The sequence below is a fragment of the Mesoplodon mirus genome (genome assembly GCF_964341445.2).
Source record: "Mesoplodon mirus genome assembly, chromosome: 18".
NCBI lineage: Eukaryota > Metazoa > Chordata > Mammalia > Artiodactyla > Ziphiidae > Mesoplodon > Mesoplodon mirus.
Window position 1 is genome coordinate 25,151,101 of NC_138994.1, and position 12,989 is coordinate 25,164,089.

The window sequence follows — 12,989 nt, forward strand, 5'->3', positions numbered from 1 at the left end:
GGCCTGTTTCATTGACAAGCTTTTTTTTTTTAACATTTATTTATTTAGCTGCGCTGGGTCTTAGTTGAGGCCTGTGGAATCTTTAGTTGCGGCATGTGGGCTCTTATTTGCAGCATGCGGGATCTAGTTCCCTGACCAGGGGTTGAACCCTGGCCCCCTGCATTGGGAGCATGGAGTCTTAACCACTGGACCAGCAGGGAAGTCCCAACAAGCTTTTCTTGATATTTAGTCATCATTCAATTCCTGGTCCAGAGAGGGATGTGCCCTTACAAATGGAGATACCCTTAATAATTGTAAATTTACCTCATAAAAGGGCATTTTCTGCTTGATTTTGAAAGATTCTCCTGGGCCTGTTTCTTAAATTAATCAGTCCAAAATAATCCTTTTGTCAAATGGGCATATTTTGCGGTGGTGTATTCTGCTCCCCTCGACATGTATGTGCCCTAATTTGCTTATGAATTCATCTACAGAAGGACATCCTGATATCTTTAAGTTTTTAGCCATTATGAATAAGAGCTGCTGTGCATTACTTGATGCTAGTTTTGGTTTGAACACAGTTTTTCAAAGCAATTGTCTAAATACAAGAGGTACACTTCTTGGATCCTAGGGTGAGACTGTTTAGATTTGGAAAAAACTGCCAAACTGTCTTCCGAAGTTGGTTGTACATGCATTCCACCAGCATTTTGAGTATATTCTTGTATGCTTATTTACTGCCTGTTTATCTTCTTGGGCTAGGTGTGTGTTTCAATCTTTCCCAAATTTTAATGGTGTTGTTGGCATAATTTGAGTACAGATCCTTTATCAGATACGTGTTTTGGAAATAGTTTCTTGCAGTTTGTGGTTTGTCTTTCGGTTTTCTGAATAAGGTCACCAGACCCAAGGTCATGTAGATTTTCTTTTTTTTTCCTAGGATTTTTATAGTTTGGTAATTTAAATTTGTCTATGGGCAATTTTGAGTGAATTTTGGTTTAAGTTGTGAAGTTTGTGTCTACATTCATTTCATTACATATGGTTTCTGATTAATTGTTCCTTAACCATGTTTTGAGAAGATACAGTGAGATACTTGGCTCCATTTCAGTTTGGATTTCCAAACTTAGTATATACAGCAGAGCTGCCTTCCGGATGAGGCCTCTGGGTTTGTGAGTGCGGCGCTCCCGGCACTTCTCTGACGTCCCACAGGGGGCGCCGAACCCACCTGTCTGACCCTGGGGGCACAGGTGCACCCTGCCCACAGACTTTGCTCTGTGACAAGCAGACAGGAGCTTTGTCTCCTGTCAGGGCTTAGGTTTCTGGACCATGAGGCATTGTCCACACTAACAGGAGCTGGGTTTTCTCAGGAACCACTGGTGAGGAGACTCCACAAGAGGAAAAAATGAGCAAGTGTGGAGAATCTTCCTGTGCAGCTGACTGCTGGCTGGGTGGGGTGCATCTTCAGGGGACTCAGGAGAGAAAGGGTTTAATGTGGAATATTGTGCACTTTAGTTAGTTTTATGTGCAGTGTAGATGGTGACCAGTGTTGTTCTTTGGAGTCTGGTGTCTAGTTTTCCTGGCACTGTTTGTTGATGGCTTTGGGTAGAATAAACATTTTTAATAATAGTAATTTTTCTGATGCATGAGCATGGAATATTGTTTTCTATTATGTCTTCAATTTCTTTATCAGTGCTTTATAGTTTTCTGGGTACAGGTCTTTCGTGTCCTTGGTTAAATTTATTCCTAAATAGTTTGTTCTTTTTGATGGAATTGTAAATGGGATTGTTTTCTTGATTTTTCTTGCTGGTGGTTCATTATTAGTGTGCAGAAATAAAACTGATTTGTGTATATTGATTCCATATTTTGCAACTTTACTGAATTTATTTTTTAGCATATTTTTTGAAGTAATGTGAAAAATTGTAATACTAAAATCTCACCGTTTCTACTGCACCCCAGGTCATCCACAGGACCCAAGACATGGTAGCTACTAATATACTCTTCCCATGGTGCCTGTTAATACCATGCGGACTCCTACAAGGGAAATAAGTATCACAACTTTGGTTGAACTTGGTTTGGGTAAGTCTTGGCCTCTATAACTAAGTTTGATGGCTGTCTTATCTGATTTTCTGGCATGGTACTGACATGGTTGTTTAGAAAAGTAATTTACTTTCCAGCAACTAAAAATGTACAGAAAAGTTTCAATAATGGCAAAAAGTACTCACATTTGCCACTTCACACAAAATGCTCAGTGTGTTTTACCCAAGGAACCAGCACATAATCCCTAAATGAGGAAATCATGATGTCCACATTATAATTTAATACACAGGCCCACTTCAACTTTCATCTGCTCTCCCAACTGTATGAAAATGTCTTTTTCCATCCTGATCCAGTTTTCTTTTTCTGGAACCATTACTGAGTTTTCCCCTCATTTGGACAACCTTGATGGATTTGAAGCAGACAAGATGAGTATGGGATCTGGGTGGCCTTTTTTTTCCCCCTTGCAATACGTGGGCCTCTCACTGTTGTGGCCTCTCCCATTGCGGAGCACAGGCTCTGGACGTGCAGGCTCAGCGGCCATGGCTCACGGGCCCAGCTGCTCCGCGGCATGTGGGATCCTCCTGGACTGGGGCACGAACCCGTGTCCCCTGCATCGGCAGGCGGACTCTCAACCACTGTGCCACCAGGGAAGCCCTGGGTGGCCTTTTCTGTATGGCTTTTTTCACTAAGGATGTTTTTAACGTTCGTTTTTGTAACAAATATCAGCACTACACTTTTTTTTCATTGTCATTACAAATACAAAACATGACTTTAGCATTTAATTCATTTTACGTATCCAGTTTTGTGGTATTAACTACCTTCATGTAGTTGCACAAACACGTTAACTAACACGTGTACATCCTGTTTGCATGGGAGATACCCAGGAAATTGAGTAACACCTTGGAATGGCCCAAGACATCACCTTAAATACCGTCTTCATCTAAAATGTAAAAAAAAGGAAGGGTATAGTTGTTTCTGTCTACATTCATTTGATTGCATATGGTTTCCAATTGATTGTTGTAGAACTAGTTTTAGAGAAGTCATGGGATAGTTGGCTTCATTTCAGTTTGAATTTCCAAATTTAGTGGATTCTGCAGGCTTGATACAAGGTTTACAAACTTGATATTGGATCAGGACATCCCATGGTGTAACTGGTATTAATGGTTTGTTCAACAATTAAAGTTCTGTGTGATATGAGTTCAGCCTGGAGTAATCCAGGTTAGTTTCTATCTGTTATACATTTGTCCCAGGATGAAAGGACAAAAGAAATAAGGCCTACTTTATAAAAGTGCCTTCAAATTAATTGATGGTATAATCTCAACCTAATTTAAAAAAATTATTTTATTGAAGTATAGTTGACTTACAAAGTCGTGTTAATTTCTGCTGTACAACAAAGTGATTCAGATATATATACACACACACACATACATATATACATACTGTTTTTCATATTCTTTTGCATTATGGTTTATTACAGGGTATTGAATATAGTTCCCTGTGCTGTACAGTAAGACCTTGTTGTTTATCCACCCTATATATAATAGTTTGCTTCTACTAATCCCAAACTCCCAATCCATCCCTCCCCCCGTCTTCCCCTTGGCAACCACAAGTCTGTTTTCTAAATCTGTGAGTCTGTTTTTGTTTGTATATAGGTTCATTTGGGTCTCATTTTAGATTCCACATATAAGTGATAGCATATGGTATTTGTCGTTCTATGACTTACTTCATTTAGTGTGATAATCTCTAGGTCCATCCATGTAGCTGCAAATGGCATTACTTCATTCTGTTTTATGGCTGAGTAATATTCCATTGTATATATGTACCACATCTTCTATAGCCATTCATCTTTTGAGGGACACTCAGCTTGCTTCCATGTCTTGGCTATTGTGAATAGTGCTGCTGTGAACGCTAGGGTGCACGTATCTCTTTGAATTATAGTTTTGTCTGGATATATGCCCAGGAGTGGGATTGCTGGTTCATATGGTAATTCTATTTTTAGTTTTTTGAGGAACCTCCATACTGTTTTCCATAGTGGCTGTATCAATTTACATCCCCACCAACAGTGTAGGAGGGTTTCCTTTTCTCCACACCCCCTTCAGCATTTATTTGTAGAAATTCTTTTTTTTTTTTTTTTTTTTGAGGTACGCGGACCTCTCACTGTTGTGGCCTCTCCCGTTGCAGAGCACAGGCTCCAGACGCGCAGGCTCAGCGGCCATGGCTCACGGGCCCAGCCGCTCCGCGGCATGTGGGATCCTCCCGGACCAGGGCACGAACCCGCGTCCCCTGCATCGGCAGGCGGACTCTCAACCACTGCGCCACCAGGGAAGCCCTATTTGTAGACATTTTAATGATGGCCATTCTGACCACTATGAGGTGATAACTCACTGTAGTTTTGATTTCCATTCTCTCATAATTAGCGATGTGGAGCATCTTTTCATGTGCCTATTGGCCATCTGTATGTCTTCTTTGGAAAAATGTATATTTAGACCTCCTGCCCACTTTTTAATTTTTTTAGTTTTTGAGTTGTATCAGCTGTTTGTATACTTTAGAAATTACGCCCTTTTTGGTATTTGCAAAATACCTTTTGCAGGTATTTCCTCCCAAACAGCACAGGTGCTGGAACAACTGGATACCCACATGCAGAAGAATAAAGTTGGACCCTTACCTCCCCCCAACCCGTATACAAAATCAACACAAAATGGACCAACGGCCTAGATGTAAGAACCAAAATTAAAAAACTCATAGAAGAAAACATGAGAGTAAATCTTTGTGACCTTCGATTTGGTCATGATTTCTTAGATTTGCTACCAAAAGCACAAGCAACAAAAGACAAAATAGATGAATTGGACTTCCTCAAAATGAAAAACAGTTGTGTATAAAAGGAGCAAGGAATAAGATAATCCACCATCCAAAATGGCACAAGATGTTTGCAAACCATATCTGATAAAGGACTGTAGCCCACCAGCCAAGCCCCGTGGTGGTCCAGTGGAGTGTCTGTGTGGCCCCTCCTGTCCTAGGTGATAAGGGGATTTCAGGCCCCACAGCACCCAGGGTGTGGACACTGGTTATCCTCAGCACCCTCAAGGAGTGAGTGCTGGATGGTTTTGAGCCCAGCTGCACTCCCATTACTGCCCTCAAAGGCTGAAGGCTTCAACATGCCTCCAGAAGGACACAGAGTATTTGCAAGTCTTTGAGACCCAAGAGGACAGTCTTCACTTTTCTGAAAAGGGCATCTTATTATTTCACAGCATGACCATTTTCAATCGGGCTCTCAGGGGTGCCCTCCCAGCTTCTTTATTTCTCTGAGAGTGGCCATGGGGGTTTGGCTGTCCCCAGTCCCCACACCAGGTGACAAGGCCAGTGGGGCCAGACCCTGGTGGTCCTTAGCTTCGTTGGAGATGAACCCAGACTCTCAGCCTGCGATTGAACGTGGATGCCCCTGCTTCTCCCCATCACCGATTCTCATCTCCTCCTCTATCTCTCTTCCTCTTGCTTTTCAGTCTCAGATTTACCTCATGGTCACCACTCACAGTTCCCACAGAGCCCAGAGATTTCTCCCTGAAGGAAAGGTTCTGGAAAATCAGAGGGATAAATAAAGAATGCAGCTGATTCCCGCCTTGTGCTGACACCCAAGAGGGTGAGGAGAGTGAGTGTTTTCTCATTAGAATTTTAAATCCTCCAAGTAATAGATCATTGTGGGGGGGGGACATCTGGTGTCTTCCTGCTCATTCTAACAATGTCATTCCTGAATTTTAATGTGGTAAATAATTTAAATCATAAATATGCTGAGGGGGGAGATCCATTTAAAAAATGTTAGAGGTAACTCCAAGGGATTTACAACAAACAAGGACACAGAACCCTGTGTCCAGACACTGGCTGACAGATTCCTGAGCCGCAGTCCCCTGGAGGGCAGAGTGGCCATGACTCTCCTCCCGCAGGTGAGCCTACACAGGCACATCCCACGTGGGACCACTGCATCGCAGAATCTTAGAATGGCCAATGGCAGGCAGCTGGCTAGAGATGCGGACAAGAGAAAACTGCCCAGCAGCCTGGGACAACCCCAGGGTGAGGCCTTAGTAAGGGCCAGTGTCAGAGCCTCAGAGATAACTTGAAGAGACAGTTCAGGCTGTTAGGGACATCGTCAGAGATGTACTTAGGGACATATTCAGGGCCTTAGTTATGGACAGGATCAGGGCATTATTTAGTGACAGCTTAGACTATAAGGGACAGCGTCAGGGCCTAAGTTAGAGATAACGTGAGAGCCTTAGTTAGACAAAATTCAGGCTGTTACTTAGGGATATATTCTGGGCCTTAGAGCCAGCATCATGGCCATAATTAGAATCAGTGTCAGGGTGTTAGTTAGGGCCAAAACTAGGGTGTTAGTTAGGGAAGGAGTCAGGTCGTTAGTTACAGACAGTGTCAGGGTTTTAGGTGGGGACAGCGGCAAGTCCTTAGTTAAGAAGAATGTCACGGCCTTGGTTAGGGACGGCATCAGGGCGTAGTTAGGGAAAGAGTGAGGCCATTAGGTATAGATAGACTCAGGGCCTTAGTTAGAGACAGCATCAAGTCCTTTGTTAGGGACATTGTCGTGGCCTCAGTTAAAGAGAACTTGAGGGTCTTAGAGATAGTGTCAGGGACTTAGTTATGGACATCTTTAGGGCCTCAGAGGTAACTTGAGGGTCTTGGTAAGAGACATTTGGGGTCATTAGTGCCATGGTCAGGACCTTAGTGCCATCTTCAGTACATCAGTTATGGGCCGCATCAGGGCATTAATGAGGGACAGCTCATGTTATTAGGGGCCGTGTCAGGGACTGTGTCAGGGCCTTAGTTAGGGAAAGAGTGAGGCCATTAGTTAAAGACAGACTCAGGGCCTTAGTTAGAGACGGCCTCAGTCCTTAGTTAAGGAGAGTGTCAGGGCCTCAGTTAAAGATAAGTTGAGGGCCTTTGTTAAGGACAGCCTCAGGGCCTTAAAGGGATGTCCGTAAGAGTATCTTTGGGCTCTTTACCAAACTAAAACCCCCACAAAATAGAAGATTTTAGCATTCTTCATTCCAGAGAAGCTCATCAAGAGACCATCTGAGGCCAGATTAAAGGGAGTTAAGGCCCTGTACACACACTAATCCTTAGGAGCAACTGTGTCCTTAAACCATTGCTGTAAAACTCCTCACCAGATCCTCCTGCATTGGGACACACAGTTTTTGAGGGCATCAGTTTTGTGTGTCCCCCTTTGGCTGGCAAAGCAGTAAAGCTGTTCTTTTCTACTTCTTCCAAACCTCTGTCTCTGAGATTTGATTTGCCACTGGTGCACAGAGGTCGAGTTTTCGGCATCAAATTTAGTACCCAATATGGGGCTGACTTGGGGATGGCCCCTGTGGATCCCGTGACTTGATTGGACACTCTATGATTTTCTCCATGCCAGCCTCTTTTGAGAGAGTGTAGGGTTGGAGAATTCCTTTAAAGGCCAGACTGCCTGGGACCCTTGCCTGGAGAGGCCAAGCCCCAGTCATACCCCATCTGCCATCCCAGCAGTTGGAACTCTGGGGCAGGAGAAGATGGCAGAAGAGGGACCACCCTAGCAACTGCCAAGGCCATCTTTGCCTTGAGGATGTTCCTCTCTTCCTCCTTCCTGGACTGCCCCGAATGTCCTACTCCAAGGGATTATTTTGGGAAACCAGAAAAGTAGCATTTGGGATGTGGCGATACCTCGGCCAGCATGTGGTAACTCCCCTAGCATGCACTCTAAGGTCCTTTTAGCCCTGTACATTTGGGGGAACTTTAGTTCCCATTTGGGTGACTTTTCATTCCAGGAAATTTCATTTGGAAGGTGCACCACTTGGACAGAGGTCACAGGCTAAGTTGAGACTTGGAAGCTGACTTGAGTCTTGTGCTGTTTGGTTTTTGGTTTCTGTTTGACTTTTGGTTCCTTTGGTTTGAGGCTTCCCTTAGTGGTGAGGATTTTGTTTTGTTCTTAGTCCGCGTATGAGTGTTCTATGGTTCAAACATAGGAAGTGCTGCTTCTTCAATTCCATCTGATAGCCAATGGGAAAAATCCTGGCAGACTGGTCAACCTGTAGTTGTAAACCTAAGACTAAGAAAAGAATGAAATTCTATTGTAATTTTGTTCAGCCAACATATGGATACATTCTTGAAAATGAGGAAAGGTGGTCTTTGAATGGTAGCCTAAATGACTGTACTACCCTTCAGCTAGAGTTATTTTGTAACTGGAAGAGAAAGACAAAAGAAGTTCCATATGTTCAAGCATTTATGAAGCTACATAATAAACAAAGTGAGCAGCTGGGTACCAGGCTGATAGTACAAAGAGAAAAGAAAGTCACTTTGTACTAGAGCTGTTTGTTTTTGAATGCAGAAGAAAATAAGGGGCAAAATAAGATGGATACAGAAGGTGATGAAAATTTGTGAAAAGGAAACACTGAGAAAACAAGTTGTGCATGACCAGGATTTTCTAAAATTGGATTAAATTTAGTTGGGTAAATGGATTTTGTTGGAAGTGGGTTAGGGCAAGACTGGCTTTGGTTTCTCCCTCCAAAGTTTTCTTGGAACACTGCTTTTGATAACAGCTTGTGAGTTCCTTTCCCTGTGTCTGTGATCTGTATTTTTGTTTGAAATCTCCTTGCTTTGGTTAAGTGAATAAGTGTTTGGCCAATTCTAACAGTTCTTTTGATCTCCAGCTAACTTTGAGATGCTTTAGAAGGCCCCTGAGCCATCTCAGAGAGAAATGTTTGATTAGTATGTTAAATTACATGGAATTCCTAAAAATCTAGTATGTCCTGGTAAAATGTTATCAGTCATAATTCTAGTTATTTTTAAATGTTTCATGTAACAGCAATAATTGTTTCTTTTGGGGCTTCCCTGGTGGCACAGTGGTTGAGAGTCCGCCTGCCAATGCAGGGGACACGGGTTCGTGCCCCGGTCCGGGAAGATCCCACGTGCCACGGAGCGGCTGGGCCCGTGAGCCATGGCCGCTGAGCCTGCGTGTCCGGAGCCTGTGCTCCACAACGGGAGAGGCCACAACAGTGAGAGGCCCACGTACTGAAAAAAAAAAAAAAATCCTTCATGGGGCCATACTTTTTAAGAGTTTCATCACCAGTATTAGCAAGATGTAATAATGATGATTGGTATAATAGATTCCAGTTTACCAAAAATGCAGAACCTCTCCCAGAATTCCATGGAAAGAGTTCTGTGCCATCAAGTCAAAGGGGTTTTGTCTCAAAGAGAGACAATAATAACAATCCCATGGCAGTAAGCCCTTTAGACAGCTCATGCAATAGGGTTACCCAAAGTACTTTGGACCAATGAATTTTAAGAACAAGAAAAATATAAACTGCATTAATAGAGTGTAGGCTTGTGTGTGAAAGGCATAGTATATCTTTAAGTATTTTTTTTTCTTATTACAGAAGAAGTTACTATTTGGGACTTCACTAAGGAAACACATTAATCTCTTTTCTATTTTATTTCCACCTGTAGAGTTTTCAGATTGCTTTCCCCACAGGTCCATGGGCAGCAAATAAACCCACCCATGCCGAAGCGGCAGCTGAAAGTCCTAAATGGTTTGGTCAGTAACAGCCAGGAGCTGAGAACGCTCTGTGCCAGGAGAGCCTGCGTGGTTGACAAAGCCATTAGTAGCCCTTCCCTGATGCAGAGCGTCATCGTCATGCTTTATCCAATTACTCAGAATATATCAGAAGCAAGGTGCCAGTGCTATTTTACGAAGAATTAGAATCCTAAACTACAAGTTAAAAGGCTGTTCTCTGGTTTACTCTCTTCCATGTGGAGGGTTGGCTGAGGCCATGGAAGTGAATGTGGTCTGCTTACCTGGTTTCAAATGTAGCTTCAGACAAAAATAAAGATACTCATTTGTGGAAAACATGAATGTTTATACTTTTCAGTGACTCATCTTTGCCATCCTTCCAAAAGCTCACTACATTTAAGAAATGTTAGCTACATTGTCATAGTTATATAAAAGGTAACTAAGATTAAGAGATCAGCTGCAGGGTTCGTGTGGGGAGGAATGAGGCCTATGTATGGATGGTCACATTTTTAAGTGGAAGAATTATGAAGGGGAACTATAACTTTCATGTCTTATCCAAACAGAGGTTTCTGCTGACATCAATAGAACTCTTATTTTACTAGCAATGCAGTTGAGCACATATATTTTTTAACACTAAAAGGGTTATATTGTATTTTACTTGATTGAAAGGAAAAAGGGGACAGCACTGCTTTGCACCCATTAACAATGTGATATCAAAATGGAAACATACATCTTTTAGGATGAAATCTAATAAATAATCGAGAACCACTGTGATGCCTGACACTTTACTACCAAATACTCAAATCTAGCAGTTTTTATATTGTCTAACAGAAGATAAACATATACCCAAAAAATAGACCTGAATTCACCTAGATTTGAGATATAAATTCATCTTCTCTTTGCTAATTAAAGGGAAAGAACAAGGTATTTCTTACCTGCACATGATTTCGTGTGTGAGCAAGGCTCGGCACATTTCTGGGTTCTTGTCTTGGCCTTCAATATACTATGGCCTGTAAACAAAGGCACGATATGAGCTAAGAATGGAACCAAGTAGCAGAGGACTAACTACCACAATCGAGTTCTTGACCATTCACCACTGCTGCAAGGCCAACTAGCTTTCAGAGCCAAAGGCCTCACTGGGCTGATTGTTTTAAGACAGTTGTTAAGGATCAACCCAAATTGAGCGGAAGTGGATATGTTCCTCTCTGTCCCATCAACCACCTTATTATAACACACATCTTTGGATCCTTGTATGAGATGGGCTTCTGTCGTCAAGACAACCACAATTCTCTCTTCAATTCAGAATAAAAATAAATCTAACCAATGGGGAAGGAAAAACCCAGAAGGCTTAGCAGACTGAGATACTAGTGATTTAAAATATAGAAAAGCACATGGATTTTATTTTTAAATGATTCGTATTTGTTGCCTCATTTTACTACTTCCAACTCCAACATGTAATATTCTAGAGGTAAGTAGCAGAAAACAATTGAGGATATGGTTATGAGTCCACTCACTGTCTTGCGATGATTCATCAATGGGGAAATCCTTCCTGCCTACAGGTTGAAAACATGTGCTCTCTGGGGTATATAACCACCCAAACAGTAATACTGGCCCGCATATGCTGGGGGAAGGGCAGGGTTGGGCAGGGAGTTAAGCCATAGTTATCTCCCTCAACTAAGAAGAATTACATCTGACTCTCAAAATTTGGAGTCCCAAACCACCTCACCAGCCAAGATGTTTTTAGTAATATGTGTACAAACATGTTACATAAGGTCACTGGAAGTTTCCTTGAGACCTCTGCTTACTGGAAGATCTACGTGTTAACACCTGGGCCAGAGAGAAGCTCACAGCTATGGGTAGAGCAGTGCTCTGCATGGGGATACATTTTAACTAACTTAACAATGTAGCACTGCATAATACTAATGTAACACAGCTTCAAATTGTTAATAAAATTACTTTCACACATTCAGATAATTCTCAATTTCTTGGTGACGAAACTACTTAAATTAACCAGAGACTATCCTTTTTTTAGGACACACAAAAACTGCAGTAACTAACTTATAGTTGTCCAGAATGTGCTTGTTTATGAACCTGAGACTTTTAGAACTGTAAATGATGGAGGACAGCTTATGACACTGTGTGTGCAGACCCTCAGAGCAGGCTCTTGCTTTGTTACCTAACTCCATTACAAAACAAAAATTGCAACAAATTAAAAAATGAGAAAAAGTACCTGTATAAGGAGAAAACATTTCTCTACCACTGGCCCATCAAAAGCCTCTTTTATGGTTAGCCTGTTATAACCCTATATTTTTTAATGTTTTATTTTGCCATAATTTTAGATGTATAGAAAAGTTGTAAGGATATATAAAGAATTCCAAGATACTCTTTACCCAGATGCCTCGTGTTTACATTTTAGTAAATTTGCTTTATTCTTCTTTCTTTCTCTATTTTCCTGAGCCATTTATTAGTTAACTGCAGACATGCCCTAAATACTTCAGAATGTATTTCCTTAAAACAAGGAATTCTCTTACATAACCATAGCGCAATTATCTGAATCAGAAAATTAACATTGATACAATACAATAATCAACACCTGAGATTCACCAAATACCCAATAATGTCCTTTATAGCAAACAACAACAAAACCAATGCCAATCACAGCATTCAGTTGTCATATCTCCTTAAAAAAGGAATATTCCTGAGTCTTTGTATTTCATGATATTGACATTTTTGAAGAATACAGGCCATTTTGTAGAACATCCTCATTTTGGATTTGTCTAATGTTTCCTCAGGCTTAGACTAAAGTTATGTAATTCAGGGCTAGAATACCACAGACATGATGCTGAGTTCTTCTCCCTGTATGACATCACACTGTCAACTCGTTCCACTAATGCCAGTAAACTCTGACCATTTGGTTAAGGGGGTACCAGCCACCCATCAGAGAGCACAGCCAGATTTGTGTACTGTAAAGTTACTACTTGAAGTAATTCATAACTATCTTCTGGGGAAATCATCTAGATTATGTTAACATCATATTATGACTTAGATTTTCACCCATTAGTTTTAGCATGCACTGATGATACATTCCTGCAATCTTAAAAGACCTTTTAAATACCCAAGAAGTTGCTTTACTCAAGAAAATGCATTAAGTAAATTGAAAATGTTTTAAAAACCAAAACTTACATCTGCCTGCTTTATTTACTGCAATCACTGCTTTAAAAAATCAAAGAAACACTGTAAATAACTGATTAGATCTCATACATGGTGCTAAAAAATTCTATCATGCATTTCTGCAAAATCCTATTATCACTACATGTTTTGTATGTTCTCTTAATACCCCTGAAAACCTCTGGTTCAACTTTAGTTTTCTGTCATGCTAAACTAATACAAGTAACTTGGTAAATGAAATTCACAGGTATTAATGGGGTTTTCC

At 41.4% G+C, this 12,989-nt stretch overlaps 1 long non-coding RNA gene across 2 annotated transcripts in view; it reads left to right on the forward strand.

Moving 5' to 3' along the window:
* The window catches only part of LOC309793592, a 33,880-nt gene extending 23,998 nt beyond the window's left edge, over nucleotides 1–9,882 (forward strand). For both annotated transcript variants that reach the window (XR_014291933.1, XR_014291934.1), the window contains 3 exons: nucleotides 1,927–2,046; nucleotides 5,508–5,653; nucleotides 9,493–9,882. This is a non-coding gene — a long non-coding RNA (uncharacterized lncRNA). The remainder of the gene's footprint in view (nucleotides 1–1,926; nucleotides 2,047–5,507; nucleotides 5,654–9,492) is intronic.
* Nucleotides 9,883–12,989: the final 3,107 nt, after the last annotated feature.